Below are 6,924 nucleotides of genomic sequence, written 5' to 3'. Positions count from 1 at the left end.
ATATCGCCAATCCTTCACTGCTGCTGGGTCAAAACCCTGGAATTCTCTTCCTAGCAGTACTGTGGGTGTACCTCCACCTCAGCGACTGCAGTGGTACAAGAAATCTGCTCACCACCACCTTCTGAAGCGCAACTAGGGATGGGCAATAAATGCTGTTCTATCCAATGAAGGATGACAGATGAGATTTTAAAAATTATGCCAGTCAATAATCATGGGACACGGCAAAGCAAAGATCAATCTGCAGCAGGTGAGCAGAATCAAGATCAGGGTGGGAACCAGCAGGAAGAGATCAGAGCTTAGTAACGTATTGAAAGATCCCCAGGAAAAGTGCAGAAAATTGTCCACAGAAACAAAATCTGTTACTGGAATAAGAGAGTCCAGCAGAGTATGGGCTAAGACTTCCAATCGTATTGGAGACTGGACATACCCCCTCAAGATATGCTTCGGGAACCCTTGGAAGTTCCAACGCAATGAGTCCATGAGAACTGCCCAGGAAGTTTGATCTGCCGATTGGCAATTCCTTTGTTCCCATACTTCTGAAAAAGTCTCTCACTCTGAATTGGAGTCAGAAAAATTCAAGTTCGATTCCTGAGTAACTATACAAAGAAAATCCTCTTGATCAGCCCCCTCCCCAACCCAGACTTCTCCTGACACCTCGAGCAGCACCAACTCCCCACCGACCTCCCCGCGAATCCCCTGGCTCCCCCCCCAGCCGATCTGACTAGTCCTCATGACCCGGCTCTGTTGCCATGACCTACCAAACCGAACTGACTAGCCCCCACCTGACAACCCCTCCAATCTCCTGACTTCCCTGACCCACTTACCCACTCACTCGTCCTACCCACTTTCACCCAGCTGCCACCACCCTCCCCACCTGCCATCCTTACCACTTTCCATTATACTCAGCTATCACCCACTTGCCTCACCCACCTTTCTATTCACACACCTACAGACTCACCCATTCACTCACACTGTCACTTCCATACTCATTGATTGACACACTGAAAAGCTTGGGGACCTCTGCACTTTTACCAGATTACATCAGCTAGTGCTGAAAAAGGGTGTGTAGCTTCCAAGCAGTTTCTCTTTGCTGCTTCTTGCATTGTTCTGCAGGATCCTCCATCGGAGGCCAGAGTGTTTTCAATGTATGCTTTTTGTCTGATCAGAATTAGACATAGTGGAGGAACATTTCCACCAAATCTGGCCAGGCGTGGGGCAGTCGACGGGATCCCTCCAGGGCCACAGAGTTAAGTATAGCCCCAGGGGGTAGAGGGACATATCAGGCAGTATCCAGACACTGCCTCCTCACTACCCCTGGCACAGGTTGGCCCTGACAGGTTGGCAATGCTCATTTGGCACCGCCAACGATAACTGTTGGGGGGAAGGGGTGCAATCTGCCACCTTTGACTCTCAGAGAGGAGAGCCCCTAGACCTCCAAGATATGGCCTGAATGCTGTTCGGCTCCAGCGCTGGTCGAGGCTTCTTCAAAGATTGGTGCACCCTTTTTGATACCATTATTTTTTTTTCTAAGAGACTCAGTATACCATCAGAGGGATTCACTCCATTTTTCTCACTGGGACTGACACTTTCCCATCTTTTGGTTAAAATTCCGTCCAGTGGGTCTGACTCTGATCGGATGTTTTGGGTTAATTAAACCCCAATAGAAACAAACGGTGAAGGCAACGTTCACAGTGAAGCCCAGAACTCAGAAGACAATTAGACTTAGCCCCAGAAAAAGCAGTCTTCTGTACAACACCCAGCATAGTGGCAGAGTAAAGCAGAGAAGTCAGGAGTACATTGAAATTCCATTCTGAAGCTCAGCAGGTAACAACAGTAGGTGGGGGAATGGACAGGCTGCAGGTTGAAATGATTAAATCACAGAACAAAATCATGACAACTGAGTTATTCAATCCTGCAGTGTGGTCCTGATGGGACAAGAGTCCACCAAATTAGATGTGAGCAGTGTTATAGATACTGAAAGGACAGAGATTACAAATCAAACAGAATCAGGGGATGGGAAATGTGCTCTATAGTTAGTTTTAAACTTGTGGCCTGAATTTGTTGATTGAACTATAAACTAATAGGGGCAGGAGTTATTAAGTACATAGGTGGTAACTGTGTTGAGCTTGGTGGAGGGGGGGGGGGTCGAATGGAAGAGCGTCAATGACAATTGATGGTCTTGGATAGAGTTGCAAAGCTCAGTAAGAACTGTCATGTATGTACACAGATATAAGTACAAACCCAGCTTGCTGCCTCTGCATGAGAAGGATTTTGTTATATTTCAGAAGTATGGAAGAAGGCATCAGACAGCTTCAGCATCATTGGGATGGATTCTCCGATTTGAAGATTAAGTGCTGACGCCGGTGTGGGAACAGTGGTGTTTTACGCCCGAAAAAAAGGTGCATAGCTGCGACGATCCTCTGTCTGGCGGGGGACTAGCAGGCACGCAGCGTAAAGCCCCTCTTTGACCAGGCTCGCCACCCCGGACCACCACCCACCAGTGCCCCAGCCCCCGCAAAATCTCCCCCTACCCACGGACCAGCTCCCACTCGACTGTGGCGGCGCTGTACTCAGTCCACAGCCGCCACGCCGGGTTCACAAAAGGGAATAGCATGGGTGACCCACGCCATTGGGAACTCTGCCCATCAGGGGCGGAGCTTCAGGGGAAGGGCCTCAGGTGACATCCTGAAGTCGTCCATACGGCGTGCGGCGTACTCGCGAGTATGCCGTTTTGGAGGGGGAGGAGCATCGCAAAAATAGCGCTGCACCCGATTTCGCCGCAAACGGGGAAACGGGGATTCTCCGGCCGATCGCCGAATGCGATTTTGGCGATCAGAGACCGGAGAATCCCGACGATTGTCTTTCAAAGCGCAGCCATGAAAACATGCACAGCATATTGGACTCTGACCTGACAGTGATTCAGACTATGGTGCTGGTTGTTTCAAACCATGATGGGAATTTGATTACAACCTACTGTGATTGAAGGTTCACACATAGGTCAGTGTTGAATCCATGTGAATTTTGTCGAACTACCTCTGTCAGAAGTGACTGTGATGGATTCATTCTTGCCTTTTGCAGATGTTTCCACTGGACTGTCACAAGCCTTAGGATTAATGTTGAATCATATCACCTGGACCGTAATCTGGTGGATTGGATTAATTGGCTATTGTAGAATCCGCCAAATTTGTATCACTTCCACTGACATCAAGGCAACAGCTGGTCAAAATGGCACCCTCTGCGAAACTGAGTTATACCTAGACCAAGGAATATCTCTCTTCTATTCTGCTAAGATAACTGCAGCTTAGAATAATATGCTCCAGATGAAGTGAGGCCCACCTCTGGGTATTCCTATTAAACTTTTTTTTCTCTAGTTCACTTGGGACCGTAGGAGTTCTCAGAGGAATGCTCATTCTACTCATTTAGAACGCTCAAATAAAGATCTACTCGCCCCAATGTAAAAGGCAATGGAGTAGGGGGAAAAATATAAAATAACTTGAAAATGTAGCAAAACAATGACACTGCTGCAATCATATTGGTTTTACTGGCATCGTACCTGATGAGCCCTCCAAAATGTGCCAAAATCTGTGAGGACTTGCTATGTCAATATAGTTAACTAAATGTTACAAAACAGCACAAATGCCAAAAGACAAATAATTTCTCAGTTACTTCCAGAACAAGTCAAAACACCTTCTGAGAAAACACATTGTGAAAGGCCAGGATGTGGAGATTCAAAATACACCTGGTTTTTCCTCGCCTCGAGCAATAATGTTCTTTGGCAAGAGGAAACCACTGTCATCAGCATCATTTTTGAGCCTCTAATAACCTTGAGCTGTGCTACTTTTGAGAACATCCAGTAACAGCAACACAGCCTGATAGGAAAACCCAGCAAATGTGATCCTGTCACTGAGTACATATAAAGAATACTCCCAGGACTTTCTGACTCCCCTGCTCAAGTCACACGCATAAATAACCAATATACTGGTCATGCAACCAACCATTGAAGTGAATGGTTTTGAACGTTGGATTAAAACACTCCATTTCATCCTTGAGTTAAAAAGGAAACAAAGCAGTTTAAAATTCACCACCGGTGTTTCTATTTATGTTTATGTTGTTGGTGCCTTCCATTTCTACAATAGAAATTGCACTTTGCACTCAACCTCATGATGTCCAAAATGCTTTGCAGCCGGTGAAGTACATCTGAAAGGAATTACTGTTGTCATGCAATGTTATTAACATTCTTGGGCAGCACGGTGGTGCAGTGGGTTAGCACTGCGGCCTCACGGCACTGAGGTCCCAGGTTCGATCCCGGCTCTGGGTCACTGTCCATGTGGAGTTCTCCCCGTGTTTGTGTGGGTTTTGCCCCCACAACCCAAAAACGTGCAAGCTAGGTGGATTGGCCATGCTAAATTGCCCCTTAATTGGAAAAAATGGATTGGGTACTCTAAAATTTAAAAAATATATATATTCTTACTCAGCAAAATACTGGCATGGTATGGTCCATTGGCATTACATTTAAATGGCACTTCAATTTTTGTTGTAATAAAGTGATTTAAGGTTAACAAGCTGAAAATGTGAAGGTTAATAAATTGGAATTCTGCTCTATGATGTTTACAGACAAGCCCAGCTGTTTTTCCGTCAGTGGAAGAATAGGGCAAATTACGAAGAAAATACAAGAAAAGAATATTAGCGAGTGAATAAAGGTGTTCGTTTGCATTCACCAACGGGCAGCTGCAGGCTCGTCCCAAAATCAGCAGCGCGGCGTAGAACTCGTCCATCGATTCTCCGGGAGCTTGCCGTCTTGTCGCGAGCTGGTAGCGAGGGTAGATTTGGTTAACTGGGTGAACGTAGAGACTTCTGAGTGCTGCGAACGCCGTCTGGAAATCGTCGGTGTCTTCAATGAGGGTGAAAATCTCCGTGCTCACCCTCGAGTGCAGGACCTGCAGTTTTTGTTCGTCTGAGACTCGGCCGGTGGTCGTTCTGATGTAGGCCTCGAAGCAAGTCTGCCAGTGTTTGAAGGCTGCTGCTGCATTCACTGCGTGGGGGCTGATCCTCAGGCATTCTGGAATGATCCTGAGCTCCATAGTCCTTTTTAGGCATGCTTAATAAATTGTAGCGCACAAAGACTCCATGAGACGAACATAGTGAAGTCGATGAGGCTTTATTAAGCGTGTCTGTTCCCCAGCAGCTCAATAGTAAACTGGCCTGCGGGGGAAGACACCGGCTTCTTATACTCCGCCTTCAGGGCGGAGCTTGAGGTCAACGGCCAACCAGGACCCGGGATCTGTCAGCCAATGACATTAGGGCTTCCAGTCCCACATGACCCCCAATACATACTACCACAGCTCTAAAATGCAACAAGTTAACGATTAGTTTTTTCAGGCTCGTACCCATATTTTAATCATTTGACATTGCGCGAACTGCAACTGACTGAACTAGGAGTAATGCATCCAAACTGAGGAAGGGACAGGTGCTAGAAAACCTGACTGGTATTTAAAATGCTTCAAAAAGCATCATTTCAGGTAGTAAGTAATGTCATGATCTTTAGCCAGACCCCCAAGTGGTTGGTGAGATCTGGTTAATGGCCAATAATATTTTGTTTAAAGTGGATAAAGACTGAGATTCAAGACTTTCCCAGTAAATAAAACCACAATATTCTATGGGTTTTGAACAAACAAAATGGGCAGCACGGTAGCATAGTGGTTAGCACAATTGCTTCACAGCTCCAGGGTCCCAGGTTCGATTGCCGGCTTGGGTCACTGTCTGTGCGGAGTTTGCACGTTCTCCCCTTGTGTGCGTGGGTTTCCTCCAGGTGCTCCGGTTTCCTCCCACAGTCCAAAGGTGTGCAGGTTAGGTGGATTGGTCATGTTAAATTGCCCTCAGTGTCCAAAATTTTCCTTAGTGTTGGATGGGGTTACTGGGTTATGGAGATGGGGTGGAGGTGTGGGCCTGGGTAGGGTGCTCTTTCCAAGAGCCGGTGCGCGTAGGTTTCCTCCGGGTGCCCCTATTTCCTCCTACAATCCAAAGATGTGCAGGTTAGGTGGATTGACTATGCTAAATTGCCCTTTAGTGTCCAAAGGTGGGTAGGTTAGATAGAGTTATGGGGATAGGGCGGGGGAGTGGGCATAGGTAGGATCCTCTTTCAGAAGATCAGTGCAGACTCGATGGGCCGAATGGCCTCCTTCTGCACTGTAGAAATTCTATGATTCTACTCAGGGTAAGTATAAGGTGGAAGTGAAACGACACGGAAACTGGCGGGAGAGACAACACAATAACTGAAAGATGTGACCAAAGCAAATTCCGTGAATTTCTCAACAATCTGCCCAGACATTAGTCACACTGTGAGTCAACAAATCTCATTGAACCTCTGGGTGGGATTCTCCGGTCCCCCAGCCACGTGTTTCCCGGTGGCAGGAGACGGTGCGTCATTCACTGATGGTGGGATTCTCTGTTCCTGTTGTTGTCAATGGAAATTCCCATTGAAGCAACCCCACGCCACTGGGAAACCTGTAGGCAGGGATGTGCTTCTGGCAGGTCCAGAGAATCTTGCCGCCAGCGAGCGGCCGGAGAAATCTGGCTTCCGTCTCTCTCACGAGGGTTTCCAGTCTTCAACTTCCAAGAACTTGCCTTGGAATTCTCTGCAAAAGTCACTCCAACCCAGACAGCTTCAACAATAGCCCATCTCGCAGGGTTTCAATCTTTCTTGCTGAAATTATGTTCCCTTGGATTCCCGAGCACACGCAAACACCAAATCGCAAGCACAATTTCAGCCACACCAAGCAGAAAGCTACTGGTCCAAAGGAATACCTTTGCCCCAAAAGCCTACAGCATGGAGGAGCCAACCTCCGACTCTCTTCTTGAAGATTCCGGGTTTCTCCTGAACCCATTTCATTTCAAGACTGCATCTCACAGCCCTTTCGCTAACTT

This window comes from Scyliorhinus torazame, chromosome 3 (genome assembly GCF_047496885.1).
Source record: "Scyliorhinus torazame isolate Kashiwa2021f chromosome 3, sScyTor2.1, whole genome shotgun sequence".
Classification (NCBI taxonomy): Eukaryota; Metazoa; Chordata; class Chondrichthyes; order Carcharhiniformes; family Scyliorhinidae; genus Scyliorhinus; species Scyliorhinus torazame.
The sequence above is the reverse complement of the archived record's forward strand: the minus strand, read 5'-3'. Positions refer to the sequence as shown.